Here is a 21,444-nt window from a genome sequence, read left to right on the forward strand (position 1 = left end):
CGTCTGAAGCAAACCAATGGTTCCTGCGCTCCTCCTCTCCTCACAGAAAGGGGATTGACGTCCAGTGCATCTGTTTACCAGGCTCCCTCATCTCAGATAAGCGTTGTAGACGATGTTGCTGACAGAAGTTAACTGGGTGTTCGTTTTTAACTTCCTCAGGACCTTTGCTGTTCTGCCTCCTATTACGTCCTTCTGGTTCTTGGGGCCTCCTCCCTGCCCCCAACAGCAGAATCCTGCCGCAAGAGGGCCAGACTTAATGAGCAGAAAGCCCCCAGCCACTTAATGCCAAGTGTTTAATAACCAGAGATCGTTTTCACTTCGTTTTACAGGACTGTGCAGGAGAGAAAAACCCTTTCGCCCCTGCTTCTCTGCTATTCCTGGAACTGTCCTCCTGACAACAGATTTCTGGGTTTAAATCATGCCCCAAGGGAGTGGCTATGAAGCTGCCGTTATGTGCTTTTCTGCCGGCACTGGGCATCTGCGAAAAGACAGTTTTGCTGTTTCACTTCTTGTAGGAGCAAAGATGATTGCCAAGTAATTTGGTTTATATTCTCCTGCTTTCTGGGACTATAAGGATCGGTTCTTCCATCAGTGTGGTTAATTGCAGTTTTCAAAAGAAAAGAGATGGTGGGACATGCCTTCCTGACAAGCTATTTTTCCCCCAGTTTCAGTTTTAAGTGGTCCAGTCCTTTCTGGTTTCGATTTGTAGAAGACGTCTACTTACGGTCTGTATTGTGTGTGCTGTGAGAACTCCAAGCAAGGCTCACGAGAGAGGGAGCCTGCGAATTCAAAGCACCACATCCTGGGACCCCCACAGTTAAGGACGATCTGACTGCTACCCTGAGCTGTCACGGAAGAGCAGAGGTGGGACAACTTCTGAATAACTAACTGCATTCAGTGTTTAAGACATTTTGGGACTGTGGTCTCTGCTCCGGGGAGATTTGTCATTTGAAAGAACAGACCCCAGTGGGAAAGTATGGTTTCACACATTAACAGCCCGACATTTGCAGTCCACCTTTGCAGCACTTTACCAAGGTTGATTCTCTTTGGAGTTCAAAGACTAAGACTGCAGAAGAATGTGGCCATGCCAATATATTTTAAATTATACAAAGGGAGTGACAAATCTCTTTTTGCTTAATTTATTATTCCCGAGGGATAAATAATAGGGAAAGAAAATAAAGTAACTAAGGGCTTAGGTGACATCATAATAATGTCATGTGAAATCCAGACGTGGGGTCAGTCATGCTATGAGACTGCTGGTTTGTATCTCATCCCTTGTATCAGTTAACTTTCGCATTGCCAGGACAAAATTCCTGATCCGAAGCAGCTATAGAAAGACAGGGGTTATTTTGGCTCACTTTTCCAGATAGTCAAGTTCATCATTATGTGGAAAACGGGCCAGAGAGATGGCTTAGCGGTTATGGCACTTAAAGGACCCTGGTTCGATTCCCCAGGACCTACATAAGCCAGATGCACAAGGTGGTGCATGTGTCTGGAGTTCACTTGCAGTGGCTAGAAGCCCTGGCACACCCATTCTCTCTCTGTCTCAAGTAAGTAAGTAAATAAATTAAATATTATGTGGAAAGCATGACAAGAGCAACTGGTATCTCATTTTCACATCCTCCGAGAGGAAGTAGAGAAGACAGCAAGCAGGGTCAGGCTGTGGCCCTTCAGGGCCTCCCCCAGTGACACACTTCCTCCAGAAAGGCTCTTTCTTTCTTCCACAACCTTTCTTAACAATGCCACTAGTTGGGGATTAAATATTCAAACACATGAGCCTAAGGAGGCATTTTCTGTCCACACCACCATATTCAGTTATTGTATTCTGAGTTTTGTTTTCTTTCTCTCTGAGTTTCTAGTGACAGTGAGAAAAACTTGCCATGATGGGGGAAAGTAAGAAACAGTTTGGGGGCTGGTGAGATGGCTTAGCGGTTAAGTGCTTGCCTGTGAAGCCTAAGGACCCCGGTTCAAGGCTCGATTCCCCAGGATCTATGTTAGCAAGATGCACAAGGGGGCGCATGCATCTGGAGTTCGTTTGCAGTGGCTAGAGGCCCTGGCACGCCCATTCTCTCTATCTGCCTCTTTCTCTCTCAAATAAATAAATAAATAAATAAATAATAAGCAGCAACAACAACAACAAAAAGAAATAGTTTTGTGCAGCAGTAAAAAAGCGGAAACTTAAAATGCCTGCAAGGTTAACACACAACCCAATTAGAACATGGATTTCTTGATGAATCAGGAATGTTGATCATCACACCGAGTCAATAGACATTTAAATATGGCTTTGGGAATTTATTGCAATGTTAGGAGCAGAATAGGCGGATGTGCTTGCAACCATAGAATATGTGGTCTTAAGTGAACTGCAAATAATGTTAACGGTGATAGAGAAATCTGGAGTTAAGAAAAAAGCATGTCTGGGACCAGCCTAGATACCCTTCAGCTGATAAATGCTGTGGTAGTTTGAGTGGAGGTCCCCCAGTAGATTCAGGAGTTTTATTAAAGCTTCTTGGGTGTCCAGCTACCTGGCTGGAGGAGGTGTTATGGGGAGGATCTGAATTCCAACCCACGAGGTGCAAAGTGCCCGAGCTCTGCCTGGCTCCCTGCAGTTTGACTGCCGGTTTTGCTCTTGCTTTTGGTGGTGAGTTTTCTCTTTTTCACCATTCTGGAACTTCCTTTGTATCTGTAATTTTCAAATAAATCCCTTCCTTCATAACTGTGCCTGGTTTGGAAGTTCATCCCAGCGACATGAGGCTGACCACTACAGATGATCAATGAAGAGAGTTTTATTCGACAGTAAAGAAAAATGAAATCATAAAATTTACATGGAAATGGATGGATCCTGAAAAGACTGTACTAAGTGAGGTAACCCAGACTCAGGAAGTCAAAGGTCACTTGTTCTCTCTCACATGTGGTTCCTAGCTTCAAATCTTTAGATTTGTACGTGAGCTGGAGTAAAGGTTAGAAGTAGAGGCCAGGAGGCTAGAAAGCCACTGGGAGGAAGAGAGGAAAGAACTCAAGGGGAGGGCCTAGTGGACATGTAAGTAGAGGGCAGAATACCCAAGAAAAATTTTTAATTAAAACATTCATACTCCACCAAATGAAAATTTTTACTAAGTACAGTATGAGTCTGAAATTTACCAATTTTAACCACACGTATCAATATTATCTGTTTTTGGTGGTAAAATTATGGCAGAATTTTGTTTTCTTTTTACAGTCTCTACTTTCTAAATTTTCTTTAATGAACTAGCATGATGTAAGCAATAAGGAAAAATCCAAATTTTAATAAAGAAAAAGTAAGCATAATAAGAGTATATGGATTTTAAATGGGAAGATTAAAGTTCTTAAATTAACACATATAAAAAGTAATTGGGCTGGGGAAATGGCTTAGTGGTTAAGGCGTTTGCCTGTGAAGCCTAAGGACCCCGGTTCAATTCCCCAGGACCCACGTAAGCCAGATGCACAAGGGTGTGCATGCATCTGGAGTTCGTTTTCAGTGGCTGGAGGTCCTGGCATGCCCACACTCTCTCTCACTCTCTCTCTCTCAAATAAGTAAATAAAATACTAAAAAATAGTTATCAGCTGGGCATGGGGGTGCACACCCTTAATCCCTGTACTCAGGAAGGAGGCAGAGGTAGGAAGATCACTGTAAGTTTGAGGCCAGCCTGAGAATACATAGTGAATTTTAGGTCAGCCTGTGCTAGAGCAAGCCCCTACCTTGGAAACAAACAAACAAACAAAAGTTATCAGTAGCCAGGGTGGTAGCATACACCTTTAATCCCAGAACTCAGGAGGGAGAGTGAGGAGGATCGCGGCTTTGAGCTGGAGCCGGCCCGGGAGTAGAGACTGAATTCCAGGTCAGCCTGGGCTAGAGTGAGACCCTACATTGAAACAACAAAGACCCAAAATAGTATTAGTGGAAAGCTTCTTTTCTTTTCTTCTTCTTTTTTTTTTTTTTTTTTTTTGAGGTAGGGTCTCTAGCCCAGGCTGACCTAGAATTCACTATGTAGTCTCAGGGTGGTCTTGAACTCTCAGTGATGCTCCTACCTCTGCCTTCCGAGTGCTGGGATTAAAGGCATGTTCCACTATACCACATTAGAAGGCTATTTTTAATCAAGTAGACAACACAACCGTGGTGGATAATACTTGGGCTATTTTCCAAGAAGAGATCCCTTTTCCTAAAACTTTATGTTTCTACTTGGTGGATATGAACAGTAAAAGTGTAGAACATATCAAATCAGGAGGAATATTTAAATACTGGTTAGAGCTTTTTTTAGCACTTATATGACTATTAAAGTTAATAATCCAAAAAAAAAAAAAACCATTAGGAAGTTCATAGTTCTAGAAGAGAAGGAGACTTTACAAATACTCTAGGGCTGGAGAGATGGTTTAACAGTTAAGACACTTGCCTGCTAAGCCTAAGGACCCAGGTTCCATTCCCTAGTACCTATGTAAGCCAGATACACAAGGTGCCCGTGGCTGAAGGTCCTGGCACACCCATTCTCTCCTTCTCTCTTTCTCTGCCCTTCTCTCTCTGTATTTTTCTCAAATAAATAAATAAATTATAAATTAAAAAAAAATTTTTTTTTAAAGTACTCCAGCAGTAGAGCAAGCTTCTTTGGCTCAGGAACAATCTCTGAGGGATGAAAGAGAATGCGTCCTGCCTGTCACCTCCTTCACTTGTCTGTCTGCTTGTAAGCCTATGGCTATCCGTGCTGTCCTGAGCATCCACTTTGAAAAGCACTCTGTTTCTCTTAGAGCACATTTGATTTTGGAAGAATGGCTTGACTTTCTCAGAAAGCTTACCTCAAGGGGAAAATCAAGGAAGGGATGTCCAGATCTTCCAGTATTACTCCGTTCTTTGTAGAAAAGAATCAGCTGGGGCTTGCTGGGGCTCCCGGCCAGCCAGTCTAGCTGCACAACGGGCAGCGCTAGGTTCAGAGGGCGCGTGGCCTTCTCCTCGGCCTCTGCGTGCAGGCACACGCACGCATGCACACACCACACAGTGTACACAGAGTAAGTAAACAGACATCCCTTAAATTCTCACTCCTCCAAACTAAGGGATTGTCCAGAAGCCAGAATCTAAAATGAATCATCTCTAGTTAGAAGCACATTTACCCATAAACTCTAGCGTGAATCCTTCCATCAGGATATGGGCTCCAGTCCCTTCCTAAAGGGAGCGAGGGCGAGTGGAGCCTTGTAAAAGCAGGACCCTGAGCATCGAATGGCTGCCCAGTAACTCTGGGCAGAAACAGCTGAGGTCATCCAGAAGCACCAGACAGTTGGCAGGAACCTGGGCCAGGCAGGGGCTGGGGAGCCAAGGTTCAGAGGCAAACTACCACAGGTGTTGACTCAGCTGGGGCTGGCCCTGACTGTTCCTAAGAGCTGACCTTGATCTTCACCTGAGCTCTCTGGAGTTTCTGACTACCTCATGCAAACCTAGAACAAGTGGGGTACCTGGGGCACCATCCTCACAGTGGGGCAAGTCACGTGGATATGCTTGGGGACTGCCAATGGCAGCTTTGGTTGCACAGTGGTATCCCTGGCTTAGTAGTTCCTGCCAAGAGTCATAAGTCAGCAGCTTGGTGTTTTGTTTTGTTTTTCAAGGTAGGGTCTCACTCTGGCCCAGGCTGACCTGGAATTCACTATGTAGTCTCAGGGTGGCCTCAAACTCACGGTGATCCTTCTGCCTCTGCGTCCCAAGTGTACCACCATGCCTGGCTTTGTTTGTATATTCCTTGAGGTAGGGTTATGTTTTAGTCCAGGCTGACCTGGAATTCACTATGTAGTCTCAAGGTGGCCTCGAACTCAACAATCTTCCTACCGCTGCCTCCTAAGTTCTGGATTAAAGGCATGTGACACCACTCCCCTGCTGATAAATCAGCAGTTTTAACCTGTTGCTATGAAGGTAGATGCAGTTATTTTCCCCACATAGACCTCAGCTCAGCTCTGCTCTGACTAGGCTGAAAGGAGTCTGGAGATGGCCCCCTAATGAGTGTGTCACCAAAACTCCATCTGGGACAGAGCACTCTGACTTTGTTGCATTGGGGAGTTTATGTTTCGATATTTGTCAGCCTGAGTCTACAGAGTGAATTCCAGGTCAGCTTGGGCTAGAGTGAGACCTTACCTTGAAAACCAAAACAAACAAACAAACAAAAAGATATTGAGAACAATGCTTTAAAACTGTAAAACAGGAATTGAAGAACTAGAGGCTGCCTCTGTATGTACTGGTAGAGTGTCAGAATATGAGAAAATCAAACTTTATCACAAAGAGAGAAACAGAGAAAGAGATCTTGAGTTCCACAAAGGAAGCAAGGAGTGAAAGGACAGCAGAAAAGAAGACACACACGCTCTCATGCACACACGAGAGAGAGAGAGAGAGAGACAGACCGAGAGAGAGAGCAGACAGAGAGACAAAGAGAGAGAGAGAGAGAGAAAGAGGGAGAGAGACAGAAGGGGGAAGGGGGGGCTACGCATGATCCTTTGTAATTCTACATGAAGTTTAGGATCATTGTGTTCCTTGTGTCTGAGGAAGAGGAGATTGTATTTTTTTCAATAGCCATTACATCAAATTGAATTAATTTTAGTAATAGTAATACCCTCCCCATTATGGGAATTCATTTTTTTTCACTAATTTTGTCTCCTGCTATAAGTCTATTTAGATTTTTTACATTTTCTTTAATCAGTTTTGGTACTTTGTATGTTTCCTGAAAGTGTCTTATTTCATCTAGGGTATCTAAATTGATGCCATTCAATTGTTCACTGTTTAATATTTATTTTAATAAAGTCAGGAGTACTGTCCCCACTTTTGTTAGGAACCTGAGTCATCTCTGCCTTCCCCACCACTCAGTACACCTAAATTTTTGTCTAACTTGTTGATCTTCTCAGAACTTCACTTTTTTTCCCTTTAGCCTATTGGCCATTAAGGAATGTGTCAATTTCCACTTATTTGTGAGTTTTATAAATTTTATATTTCTGTTATAAATTTAAATTTTAATTACATATGCCTGCTAAACAAACTTTGTATGATTCTAATCTTTTAAATTTTATTGAGATGTATTTTGTGGCCCTAACAATCATTTCTGGACAATATTCCATGCAACATAAAAGTAACATTTATTCTGTGAAAATATAGGTAATTAACATACAGAAAGATGTGACTAGCACCAAATGGAGAAGGAGCTACAAGGACAGGACATGGTTTCAGACCTAAAAATAGTAGGATTATACATAAAATAAAGTTACACACAGAAATGACTGAAGAGCTTGTGACTCAGACTACTAAAACACCAATGGTGCACAGGAACAAAACCTTTCACGGTTTCACCAATTTTGCATAAATCCAGGGAGTAGATAATCAATATCACCCCCATGTTGACCACTGACAGTCTCTAAGAGGGGTTAGAATTTACTTGCAAAACTGTGTACATGTAAGTGTGTTGTTGGTATTGTGTTCAATTGCTCTAGGTGTGTTGACGTGGTCCAACATGCTCTACCACTGAGCGACATGTTTAGCTCTGAGCCTTGTTACCTTCTTCTGTTCTTCACTCTCCTCTCTCCTCTTTCCTCTCTCTGACCTCTTCTTCCTTATTCTCACCTCCCACAAAATTTAAAAAAAAAAACACATATGATACAGAAAATGTGGGATTTCCTGATTTGTGTTAGAATAATGTGTCATTCCCAAAAATGTCCACAGTCCAATCCCTGAGCTTATGAATACATTACTTTATATGGTGAAGACCTTTGCTGATGTGGCTGAATTAAAGATCTTGAGATGGGCAATTACTCTAGACTACTGTGTGGGTCCTAGTGGAAGCTCTGGAGTCCATGGAAGGAAGGCAGGAGCATCATGGTGAGAGAGGAGAGGCTGAAGGCATGCGTTTTAAGGATGGAGTACATTATCCCTAGGCAAGGAAGGCAGCAGATCGTCGGAGCTGGCAAGCATTCTGCTATAGATCTCTCTGCAGTCTCAGAAGACATGCAGCTCTGCTGCCACTGATTTCAGCCCATCTGAGCCATGTCTGGCCTTGGGCCCTAGACTGTCAGACAATATATTTGCGATGTTCTAAGCCTTCTTTTTCTAATTTGTTACAGTAGTAGTAAGGAAGCCAATATATCCAGGGATTGACAATTTCATTTCACAATTTACTATGCATGTGCATTTCATTAAAAAGTAAGTGGAGTTGAAATCCAATTAACTGAGTAGCCATATGAGTTGGACACGTGATGTAACTTCTTTACTTTTCTAATTGATTTTTGTGTACATGTATGTGTGTACATGCACATGTGGTGATCACACATGGGTGTATGTACATTCATATGTATATGGTTGCACACATGTGTGTTTATATTTAGAAACCAGAGATTGAAGTCAACAGAACTTCTCTATCATTTTCCACTGTTGTTTTTATTTATCTTCTCCATTTTTGACATTTTCATATGTGTATATAATGCATTGTGATATTATTGTCCTCAGCTGCATCCTGTTATCCCTCTTTTTCATGAACACCCTTTTCTCCATGAATCCCCACCTTACTTTCATACTTTTTTTAACTCACTAGCTCAGTCTTATTTTTTAAAGCAAGGTCTCTCACTAAACCTTGAACTCACTGATTTTGCTAGACAAGCTGGTATTGGTGCGGTAAATCCTCCAGTGCCCATATCTCCAGGGATGGCATTATAGATGTGCCACTGTGCCCAGCCTTTTGTGGGTTCTGGGGTTCTAAAGTCACACCCTCATGCTTACAGCAAGCACTTACCCCTAAGCCATATCCTTAACCCCTCTTATTACATCTTTTGTTAAACTGATCCATCTAATAACATTGTCCCAAGGATTAAACAAGTAAGTAACCAGGCAATGTCACACTCAGTAAGCACTCAACAAATCTCAATGCATTAAAAGAAATGGTGAATATTTCAGCAAAGACTAGAGCTGAGAAGAAAAACCGTAGTAAGAATTCTATGTAGCTGTTCTTTGGACCTGCTGCTGCCACGACCATGTTTGTTGCTTAAAATCTAGCGTGGGCTTTCTGAGCATTGACACTCCAGGATGAGCTTCCCCTGGGGAGCGCTGGCAGTGCCCAGGGACAGCCCAGTGCTCCCCAGCACGCAAGGCTCCCTCACGGAAGATTCTCACGTGTTCTTCTTTCAGTCTCAGAGACACCATCAGAACATTGGTACCCTCTGGTTTTGGTAGTTACTTAACCCCAGTTTCCTGTCTGTTTAAAATCGCTCCAGGCTATACTTAAACCAGTTTCAAGACCACTTCGCCTATGTCGTACTTGGCTTACTGGGAGACACATTCCCAGTGACTTTGGAAGAGGTTGTGCTAAGCTCTGTGGCAAGCCATGACTAACTTTTGTGGTGTGTGTGTGTGTGTGTGTGTGTGTGTGTGTGTGTGTGTGTGTGTTTGCATGCATGCACCGTTCAAGCAGACACACCTATATGATCTGATTACGGGATGACGTTTGCAGCTCCACAGACAGCAAGAGAAATGCATGGCTCATGTAACAGATGCTCAGATCTGGGAAGTAGCTTTTCAAAGGCTCACCATACCCCTTAGGAGTGGAGGAGAAAACACTGCTTAAACCCCAAGTCAATCAAATCTATATCCATATTTCCTTCCGAGTTTTATAGTTTCTGCTCTTACATCTTGGTGTCTCCATATCATTTGATGTGTGTGCTATCCAGAGTGTGTTTCCGTGTGTATGGACACATGTGGCTGTAGGAGCAAGTGTAAGCATGCACGCGTGCCCACTGAGGTCAGAAGCCAGCATCTGGTGTCTTCTTCACTCTCCTTGTCTATTCTTAATTTCATTTTTATTTATTTGCAAGCAGAGACAGAGAGAGAATAGAGAGACAGACAGGAAGGGAGCACCGGAGCCTTCAGATGATGTAAATGAACTCCACATGCATGTGCTGCTTCCTGCATTTGTCTCCAGGGGGGTACTGGGGAATTGAATCTGGGTCCTTCGACTCGGAAGGCAAACTCCATAGCCACTGAGCAATCTCTCCAGTCCTATTTTTTGATCCAGGGTCTCTTACTGTATCTGGAGCTCACTGATTCTTCTAGACTACGTGCCTAGCAAGCCCTAGGGATCCTGCTGTCTCTGTTCCCCAGTGCTGGGCTTACAGGTGAATGCTGGCATGCCTGGGTGCTGAGGGACTGAACTCAGGTCCTCATGCCTGCATAGCAAGCACTTTACCAAATGGACTATCTTTTGACCCTTGTGAGCATGTTTTAAACTCAATTTTCTATACAATGGAAGTGTGGGTTCACAGTTACTTATGTGTTCATATCTAGATATCTGGGCTCACTTGTAAAAATCAACCATAAATTGATCATGTATTTAAAGATATGTTTAAAGACCATCAGTTCAATTTAATCCAATCTATATGCCTATCCGTATGGAAGTACCACACTGTCTTGATTATTATAGCTTTGTAGTTTTGAAGTTGGGGAATGTTTTTCTACCACCCTTTTTTCCTCTTTTAAGAATTTTGGATATTTTGGCTGTCTACCATTTTTATATGAATTTTAGGATCAGCTTATAAATTTCAATCAGAGATCAAAAAGACAGCTTAGAAGACCCTGTTGCTGAAGACACCATATGCTGCTGACACAGAGCATGGAGAGGCCTGGCTGAAATTCAGAAGGAAGCCAGTCCCCAGACAGTTAGCCTGTCTAGTGCTGGAAAGCGCTACATGAGCTACTGGGGAAAATGGCCAACAATGGCCTGAGCAACCAGAGGTCCAAGCTACTTGGTCCAAAGCTAAGAACTGGAATCAATCCATATGCCCATAATTGGATGAATGGATAATGAATATGTGGTATATATCTACACAGTGGAATTCTACTCAGCATTAAGAAAAAAATGATACAATGTAATTTGTTGGAAAATGGATGCACTTAGAAAGGATCATACTCAGTAAACTCACAATCACAGAAAGACAGATGCTCTTGTTTTGAGTTGAAGGGCTCACTATGTTGCCCAGGCTAGTCCCAGACTCTGAATTTATCCAAAGTGCCTATTTCCAGAACACTTGCTGCTTTATTCTTACCAAACTCAGCTAATATGACACTATCAATGTGGTAGATTGTTGTCAGGATCTGTGGGCTATCTAGACAGTCCATGTCCCTTTAAACTATGTGGTGCAGAAAACAAGAGAACTAACACAGAGAAAGATCAAACATATACTATTATCCAACCCATGTGAATGGAGCTGCTTTTTGTACCCTCTGGTGGTAAGTATATAAAAGAATCTATCGGGTTGATGGCTGTGTTTCATGCCAGGGCTGTCAAATCTGCTCTAGTCTATATCATGTATTTGGCAACACAGGTGATTGGAGTTACAACTTGGTTAAGCCAGTGCTGACAGTCTACTGACATCTCCCATAATCCCAGCGGTGTTTGCAGAGAACAAACTGCTGTATTCAATGAGAGGAACCTGGAAACTTCCAGCACCTTCCAGCACGACGTCACCACTTCCACACCTTTGAGGTGAAACTAACCTGTTACCCAAGCATGTTGAAATTCCAAATTAATTACCAAAACAATACGTATTCTGTGCGATTCTTCCTTCTCTTCCACAAGTTTGTCCCTTTAGAATCTGAGCACAAGAGAATTCTGTCTCCCATGATGATTGATTTAAGTTCTTGCCCCTTTGATTTTTCATGGTTATCACAAGTTATTATAATAACACAATGCTGTCTTTTTAAAGTAATATTTTACATTGTAGGATCATGTTTGACTCTTTTTTAAAATCTTTTTGTAATATTTTATTTTTATTTGTTTGAAAGAGGAAGGGAGAGAGAGAATGGACATGCCAGGGCCTTCACTGCAAGCGTACTCCATATGTATGTACCACCTTGTGCATCTGGTTTACGTGGGTCCTGGAGAATTGAACCTGGGTCCTTTGGCTTTGTAGGCAAGTGCTTTAACCACTAAACCATCTCTCCCGTCCCCTTTGTTTTGGGTCTTTTTGAGGCAGGGTCTCACTCTAGTCCTGGATGACCTGGAATTTACTATGTACTCTCAGGGTGGCCTTGAACTCATGGCAATTTTCCTACCTCTGCCTCCCAAGTGTTGGGCTTATAGGCATGTGCCACCATGCCCAGATCTTGAGTCATTTTTTAAAACAGAAAGGTTTTGTTTTGTTTTTTAAATTTATTTTGTGAGAGAGAGGGACAGACAGAAAGATCTATAGAAAGCAAGAGTGAGTGTGGGTGTCCCAGGCCTGCAAACTAATTCCAGACACATTAACAAGTGCATCTGGCTTTACATGGGTATCAGGGAATTAAACTCAGGCTGTTAGGGTTTTTGTTTGGTTGGTTTGGGTTTTGGTGTTTTGAGGTAGGGTCTCACTGTAGCCTAGGCTGATCTGGAATTCACTATATAGTCTCAGGGTGACCTCAAACTCATGGCAATCCTCCTACCCCTGCCTCCCAAGTGCTGGGATTAAAGGCATGCTCCACCCCGCCTGGCTAGGTTACATTTTGCAAGCAAGTGCCTTTAGCCACTGAGCAATCTCCCTAGCCCTTTTCTATTTTTTTGTTTTGTTTTAAATCTACCTTCTTCATGTACCTAATTGTTTTCATTATTAGCCTTATTAGTGGATTGGCCTGGCCAATTTTTGTGAAGGTTCTTGTTATTTCAACCCTATTGATCAATGGAGACATTAATGGTCAGAAAATGTGATAATGTGGAGATTTAAAAACATCTCTGTGATGGTTAAGTTTTGTTGTTAACTTTTCTGTTTAGGAGTCCACAGACATTCCTCTTGAGGGGATCTCTGAGGTTGCTTTCAGGAAGGAGGAAGTCTTTCCCCCAGAGTGAGCAGCCTCTCCGGTGGTGTGAGAAACTTCTGGAAGAAACAAGCACCTTCCTCCCACCTGGCTCCTGGTTCGGCTTGATGGTGAGTGCCTTCATTTGCACGTGTATCTATCCTGTCCCACTGTCCTTCCTCTGCATTGGAACCAAGTTTCCTCAGCCTTCCAGTGTGGACTGAAGAGCAGTGTCTCCTCACAGGCCTTCAGTGCCCCATTGGAACTGCTGAGGCGACCAGCCTCGTGGACTGAGTGCTACCGAGATCCTTGACCCTCGGGCCTGCAAACTGCTATTGTTGGACAGCTTTAATCTATAAATTCCCATTTTAATACATTTCGTTCTATCAGTTTTGTTCCTCTAGAGAACCCTGACTCACAAAATAAAATCCCAAAATAAAAATTCATTTTTTAAAATCAGTAATAAATATCTTAAATCTATTTTTTAAATTTATATTAGCTGGGTGTGGTGGTGCATGTCTTTAATCTCAGCATTTAGGAGGCAGAGATAGGAGAATCACTGTGAGTTTGGTGCCAGCCTGGGGCTACAGAGTGAGTTCCAGGTTAGCCTGGGCTAGAGTGAGACCCTACTTTGAAAAAAGAAAAAAATCTATCTTAGGTCAATATGCATACTGCCCTTGGGCATGGTAAGCACCTTAAGAAGTGTGCACCTTTGGTATAATTAGGGACAAGGTCCTGTGGATCTTAAGATGTAAAGCTTTGTGATGATTGTCTGCCCATTTTATGATAAACTCACATGAAAAAAGCATAAACTAATAAACCTTTTATTATTCCCAGTCTGCAAAAGTGAACGAGTCTTTATTGGACCAGCTTAACTCAGTAGAAAAGGGTGTCTTACCTCACGGAGGGAATGGAAACTTGCAAGAGTGTGACGCCTATTATGTCCACCAGGATGACAATGACTGAAGTCCGTTAATACCCTCTGTTAGGGAGGCGCCAGGAGAACTCTCCTCTGCCTCTGCCGGGTGGGAAAGGATGCCTCAGAGCCCCCTGGTAATTCCTATTACACAGAGTCCCACGTACACTGAAACCTGCTTGAGCCATCCCTCGGATGCTCGTTCTAAAGAGCCCCTTCACATCCACATCAGACAGCACGTATAAAGATTTTCATAGCAGCGAGAGCTTTTGGAATAATCGTAAATTAATGAGGAAACATGAATTTCTATTACCATAATTGACAGAAGAAAGCAAATTAATTATAATTATATGTATCAGCATGAGAAGACCTCAGAATCATGATGTCGCCCCCCCCCCCAAAAAAAGGAAAGTACAAAAAGAATGAATGAATAAAAAAGAAAGGTTCAGGTTATCATATTTCTTGCCTGTGACAAGTTACCACATATTTGATGACTTTAAAGTAACAGAGTTGCGTTCTAAGCAAGGTCGCAGAGGCCCAGAAGGACGAACGCTCATGTGCTCTCTCATCTGGGGTTCCTAACGGCTCTACTGGAGATGAGTAGAAATGGTGGTGAGCAACGGAATATGGGCATAAAACTAGAATGAGACCAGGAGGGAGAAAAAGAGGAGAGAGGAGAGGAGTTGCCTGACAGGTTAGGGGAGGCACAGGTGATGGGGAAGGGCGGGTTGGGGGGCAGGGCTTAGGGACGATAGACAGGAGGGGGTTACACAAAGTTAAGACATGAATCACGTCTATAGAAACCCCCCGCTGGCCAGTATTCTACAAGATATAGTCACAAATAAAGAGGGAAGGGGGACAGTCCAGACAGAAGTAGGGGAAAGCTAAACCTAATACCATGGACTCTGCTCTGTAAACCCAAGGCCCAGAATTGGATCGCCCCCCACAGCAAGCTCTTGGCCAGGGATACCCATGATGTCCCCAGAACAATGTAGGCTGTTGCCAAAACACTTGATTACCTGCCGGAGCTAAAAGGAAAGTTCCGACAGCTGAAGACCCCACAGGCTGTGGTCACAGGACCACATGTAAGGGCCCAAGAGAAATTGCAATGGAAGCTGTGACATGAATACTGCTTATACTGCTGCTCTGACAACCGGCTCCAGGGGGACGCTGACGGAAAGAGTGATCCAACAAAACGTGTCAAAGCAGAAATCCAGAGGCTACAGAGAGCTCAACACTACATTGGATTGCCAACAAGCCCGCCATGGCTCAGGAGACAGTGCAGGGAAGGGGCCAGAAAGATTGCAAGGGTGACAGAGTGGGTAGAAAGATCCTGCGGCATGGTCCCTGCAGGGGCGGACTCAGGGCTTCGTGACCCCACAGAGAATATCACAGACCACTGAGGCGACCCCAAGGATAACAGGAGCAGGGGCTTGAGGATAAAAGAGCATGAGTTGTTGAATATGTATTTATATGTGTGTGTGTGTGTGTGTGTGTGTGTGTGTGTGTGTATTTGTTCTCTTATAGTTCTAAAGGTCAGTTCTCCTGGACTGAAGCAGAGGTGTTAAAGGGCTGCGTGCCTCTGGAGGGTCTGGCAAAGACCACTCCTCATCTCCTACAGCTCCTGATGAGTGTCAGCATTCCTCTATTTGTGGATTATCACTCTTTCTCTTCAATATGAGTAAAAATCTCCTTCCATCTCTATTTATACCCAGTCATACAGACATGAGAGATGACATTAAATGTCCTTCACAGCAATGCATCTCCAGATTCTTAACCTAACCATATCTGCAAAGTCCGTCCATCCTTATAAAGGAATGTTTACAGGCTCCAGAGCTTTCCATCTTTGAACATCCATTACCCAGCCTACAACTGCTACCTATAAAGTGAAATAAGTTAAATAATTTTAAACATGCACTATAATTTTTGGGTTTTTTTTTTTTTTGAGGTAGGGTCTCACTGTAGCCCAGGCTGACCTGGAATTCGCTATGTAGTCTCAGGGTGGCCTCGAACTCACAGCGATCCTCCTACCTCTGCCTCCCAAGTGCTGGGATTAAAGGCGTGCGCCACCACACCCGGCTGCACTATGGTATTTTTATTTGGGGTAAACTATAGGGTGGCCATCCTCCTCAAAGTGCTTCCTCTTTTTTTTTTTTCCATTTCCCTTGACATCTTGGGATGTTCGCACATACTATTAGACTAATGGATGCAAACAGACGTGAGGAGGGCAACTTCTGACAAGCCATGTGCCCTGAATTGCTCCTGTTTCGTCTTTCCTGTAAGTAGACCTACTTCCAACCATGTGAACAGGGAAATGCTACAGCGGGCACCAAAGACAAACATAGAAGACAACCATTCGTAGTCCCGGTCGGAGCAAAAATAAATTTGTTTCATTTAAGCTGGTATATTTTGAGCTTCTGTTGCTATGGCAATTTTGTCTTTATCCTGATGAATACCAATATTTTTATTTATAATATTAACTTTAGCTAGCATAGAAAATAATGTGCTTTATTAGAAAAATTTTATATGCATATCTGTAAGATAATTATAAAATTTTACTAATGTTTATTTGAAAAGATATTAAAATGCATGAGGGAATGAGAAGGTCAAACTAAAGAGATCATATTTGTGGATAAAGGGTGATAAGGAGTAATTGCAGTAAAAATCTATAATTTACATAGGAAACTTCAGTTGTATCTGTAAAATATTTTAATTCTTAAATTCAGTGGCAAAGTGCTAAGTGCTGATTTTATTACTGATTATATTTTTGAATGTCTGAATTACTATGGAAGAAATCTATAATAACACTGGTTAAGAGAGAAAGAGTTGTGGGTGAAATAAATAATAAAAAGTATTTGGATTTAAAAGGCTAAGACCCAATAGATCCATGTGAGGAATACTTATAGGTAAGGGGTTATTTGATTGCCCTAAGCTTATTCTGGAATACTCTTTGCTCCATGAGATAATGATAAGAATTATTCATGTGCATGAAATTTCTTCCCAGGGGATCAAAAGTAAGATGTTGCTCCTTAGGGGAAAATGTTCTTTAAATCCATTTATCTCCTCTCTTAAGTACTAGAGAATTCAGGCAAAAAAAAAAAAAACAAAAAAAAAAAAACCTCAAAGTAAAGACCGGGAAGCCATACAAAACACTTCAGTGCATGTTTAAGAATTTCAAGAGTTTTGTGCTCATTCTCTGAAAGTTAAGTTTGCAGGAAAAGTACATGGGTGTCATGGTACCCACCTGGTAATCCCAGCATTGGGATGCTGAGGCAGGAAGATCCCAAGTTCAAGATACACCTGAGCTACACAGCAAGACTCTGTCTCAATAATAAGTAAATTAATGACATGGCTGGAAGCTGGAAGAGAGTCAGTCCCCAGACAGTCAGCACGTCTAGTGCCAGAAGGTGCTACATGGGCAACTGGGGGAAAATGACCAATGTCTGTCCAAGCAACTCATGGTCTAACCTACTTAGCAGCAAATAACCTGTCGTGATGCTCACACAGGTGCAATAGAGGCACACAGCCATGGTGGGGAACCAACTCTCTTGATTTGGCTAACTGATCCCCTCAGTGGTACAGGACCCATAGCTGGAGCTGGGAAACAAGTCAGAACCATATCCAAACATAAGCCCACTCTCCATTATCAAGCTACAGCCAATCGTGGGCTACAAGAGTGCCTACACCTATTAAATTCTATATAAAAAATAAGGATTATCCTATTTTTCTGGTGCTAACTTTACTCTCTGTTGGAGAATCTGCTTCTCTTTCTCAGACGGATGTAGATCCTAAGGAGAGAACCACCCCATCATACCTCAAAAGGGCTCTAGCTGAAACTAAGAACAATTGGCGAAACAAGCAAGGGTGCTGCTTTCTTGGTGAACCTGGTACCAGCACAAGGGTGAAGGAGATCAACACAGAGAAAAATCAACTCCTACCAAATCAGAGAGCCAGAGACCCAGAGCCCCCCAACACCTCATCACTGAAGCAGACCAAAAATGAACCCAACATGGCTCAGGGAAATTTTGCAGAAGAGGGGGCGGAAAGGATGTCAGAGCCATACGTTGGGCCATGACACGCAGAGACATTTCCTCCTACCCGTAACGGCTGGCTAACTCCACAATGCATGACCTGTATACCTCAACAAGGAGGGGCCAGGGGGAAGGACATGGCCGAGCCTAACAATGGTACCAACTTGACTGCATTCACTGAGTACAAAACTTAATTAATAAAAAATAAGTGAATTAAGATAATTTCCTGATAAAGATATCATAATGTTGCTTGGGGAAACAAGGATATATAGTTTGTAGGACAATCAGGTAGACACACTCTAGCCATTCTTCAGAGCTTAGAATAAATAGAAAGATGTTTCTTTATAAAAAGTAAAATAGTTCACGTATTAGTAGCCAACTTATAGAGCCAGTGTTGTTGCTCATCAGCGGACGAGCAGCTAAAGCAAATGTGATACCGACGCAGTGGAGTCTTACTCACCCGTAACGATGAATGAAACGGGGCTATTTGAAACTGAAGGTCATCATGTTGAGATAATACAGCCACACAGAGGAAAGCATGGCCTGTGTTCTCCCCTATGTAGACTCTCTTTTCTGTCTATAGTCTGTAGTCATCTACAGTCTATCTATCTATGTACATATCTACATGAGACACACACACACAGAAGGGGGATTTTTTTTGGGGGGGGAAAGAATAAGACCAGAGGTGGGAAGAGGGGAGGGTGATTGGGAGTGAGCAGGAGCAACGTACAATGATACACATATATGAAAATACAGCAGGGCTGGAGAGACAGCTTAGCAGTTAAGCGCTTGCCTGTGAAGCCTAAGAACCCCAGTTCGAGGCTTGATTCCCCAGGACCCACGCTAGCCAGATGCACAGGGGGCACACACGTCTGGAGTTCTTTTGCAGTGGCTGGAGGCCCTGGCATACCCATTCCCAATCTCTCTCTACCTCTTTATCTGTTAAATAAATATAAATAAATAAATAAAAATAAAATATTTAAGAAAGAATGCAGTAGGTAAAATGCAGCAAGCAGGGCTGGGGCGATGGCTCAGGGGGTAAAGTGTCTCCTGTACAGCAGCAGGATCTGAGTTTGGATCCCCACCACCCATGTAAAAAACAAACAAACAAACAAACAAAGAATACAAAATACGGGTGTTGCAATATGTGCCTGTCATTCCAGCACTGGGGACATGGAGACAGAAGGCTCCCTAGGACTCGCTTGGCAGCCAGTTTAGCCAAATCAATGAGTTCCAAGTTCAGTGAGAAACTCTATCTCAAAAATAGAGGTGAGGAAAAATTAATAAGTAAAATGAAATAAGTAAAGCTGAGGGCTGGAGAGATGGCTTAGCAGCTAAGGCACTTGTTGGGCCTTCAGAGGCCAGAAGTGAGGCCCAGTGGAACTTCCTGAGCCTAACTGCCTCCACCACCCTATGACTTAGCAGGAGGCCAAATGGCCTCTGGCCTGCTACTTCCGCACAGGAAGTTAGAGTCCCCGCTCATGCGCGCTTACAACCAATCATCTCAGAGGTCGCAGTATGCTATTGGCCCTTATATCTCACCCCACCCTAAAGTCTCCGCCTTTGTTCTCAACATTACATAAATACCCGCCTGTAACAATAAAGTGAGTTCCTCCTTAGAAAGACTCAGTGTGGTGTTTCTCCAGTGGGTGTTCGATGCTCATCATCCCCTCAACCCCTAGGGAGGAACCAGCAGGCCTCATTCTTCCCTGGGCACTACCTGAGCGGGAAGGAGCCCAACAGGCACTTGCCTGTGAAGCCTAAGAACTCATGTTTGACTCTTCAGGTCCCACGTAACTAGAAATTAAGATACCAATTCTGCCTTCAGATAAGGAAGTGAGAAGTATATCAAAGTGCTGCCCGAGATTTCCCCAACTTCCTGAAGCTCTTCCTGAATATGTAAGAGAACTGCACTTCAAAGTGTTCTGTGCAGGTAAGTGGGGACCCATGAATGAGTTTGGGAATAGAGTATGTGTCTGTGATATCCTTGGCCATCAGTCTTGGCCACACAACAGCTCATGCTACATCCTTCTTCTAGAGCCCCTCTCCCCATTTATGTGGCTAGAAGATGAGAGAAAAGAGAGGGGAAACTATGCAATAGACAAGATTGGAGGAAGAGATGCTTGACAAATTGGCACGTCCTGCACTGGAACTTAGATGAGCAGAAAAGGAAATGTTGTCGTGTGAAGACTCTGCGACTTCTGGAGCGGTTTCAGCAGCGTATCTGGCCTCTAGTTCTTAGTGTATATGCATTGTTCGTAAAATGATCTTGAGTCAGTTGTGCAGACTATTTCAGACACAGTAGATTCAATGTCATTATTTAATATTCAAGGACATGGAAGAGAAATTATCCACTATTCTTGATCTAGTGTGGCAAGGGTTTTAAATGGAGTCCAAACAGGAGCCAATTTGGGACCAGTGCTGAAGCAAGTATATGATTTTGAACATACTAACCTCTTGACCTGACAATACTAAATTCCCTTTGAATTATATTATTTTCTGAACTTTAAAATTTTAGAGACCAACATGGTGGCACAAGCCTTTAATCTCAGCACTCAGGAGGCAGAGGTTGGGAGATTGCCATGAGTTCAAGGCCAGTCTGAGGCTACATAGTGAATTCTAGGTCAGTCTGGACTAGAGTGAGATCCTACCTCAAAAAAAAAAAAAAAAATCCTTAGTAGTTGGTTATGTTTTCCTTTTTTTTTTTTCTTTTCTCAGCAATATTTGTACAGTCAAAGAAGTTGAATGAGGGATCATAATGTCCAAACAAATAGCTCAAAGAACTATACTTCATAATATTGATAATTTTCCATTCAGATCCCACTTTATCTCAGAAAAAGAATGATTAGATGATGATTTCCTGCCAGTTACTTGAACCAATGACTGTATTAAATCACCTCAGTGGAGTTTTCACTCTGCACTCACTTATCCGTGCATTCATTCATCCATTCTCCAGAGGGTTCTCGGGTGCTCATCCTAGGCCAGGAGCTGCATGAGGGGCCCCGTCTCCTCACCGGGACACTGTCATCGAGGGAGGAAGATCATTAGCCTGGCCACGCCACAAGAATGTTGTATCTGCTACTTTTCTTGTTGCAATCAGATATCTGACAGCAAACATTTTAAGGAAAGAATGGTTTGTTTTGGCTTCCAGTTTGAAGGGTTATAGCCCACCATGTTGGAGAAGAGATACTTTCAGGAGTGTGGGGCAGCGGGTCATGTTGCATGCACAGAGAGGAGACAGGAACACCATAAAAATGTCAGGTGCGGAGGTGTGCACTTTCAGTCCAAGCTCTGGTCCGGTGGAGACAGATCTCTGGGGCTCGCTGGCCAGCCAGCCTACACTCATTCGTAAGCTCCAGGCTAATGAGAAACCGTGTCTCAGGGGAGGTAGAAGACATTCCTGGGGAACAACACCAGAGGCTCTCTTCTCTTCTATCTATACACACACGCACACACACACATGAATACACATGCACACTCATGCATTAAAAAAAAACAAAAAAACAAATGGAGCCTGGAGTGGTGGGGCACGCCTTTAATCCCAGCACTTGGGAGGCAGAGGTAGGAGGATCGCCATGAGTTCGAGGCCACCCTGAGACTCCATAGTGAATGCCAGCTCAGCCTGGGCTAAAGTGAGACCCTACCTCGAAAAACCAAAAACAAACAAACAAAAAAAAATGAAGTGTCCAGTAGACTTTTGTTGAGACCTGGAGTAA

General features: G+C 43.1%; 1 long non-coding RNA gene across 1 annotated transcript; it reads left to right on the forward strand.

Annotated features, from left to right (window-relative positions):
- The first annotated feature begins 229 nt into the window (after nt 1-229).
- Nucleotides 230-16,065, forward strand: LOC123455025. Its single transcript, XR_006633643.1, has 4 exons — nt 230-864; nt 11,338-11,498; nt 12,759-12,912; nt 15,896-16,065. It is a non-coding gene; the product is annotated as an uncharacterized LOC123455025 (long non-coding RNA).
- The last annotated feature ends 5,379 nt before the right edge of the window (nt 16,066-21,444 follow it).

Source organism: Jaculus jaculus, chromosome 15, assembly GCF_020740685.1.
Source record: "Jaculus jaculus isolate mJacJac1 chromosome 15, mJacJac1.mat.Y.cur, whole genome shotgun sequence".
Taxonomy (NCBI): domain Eukaryota; kingdom Metazoa; phylum Chordata; class Mammalia; order Rodentia; family Dipodidae; genus Jaculus; species Jaculus jaculus.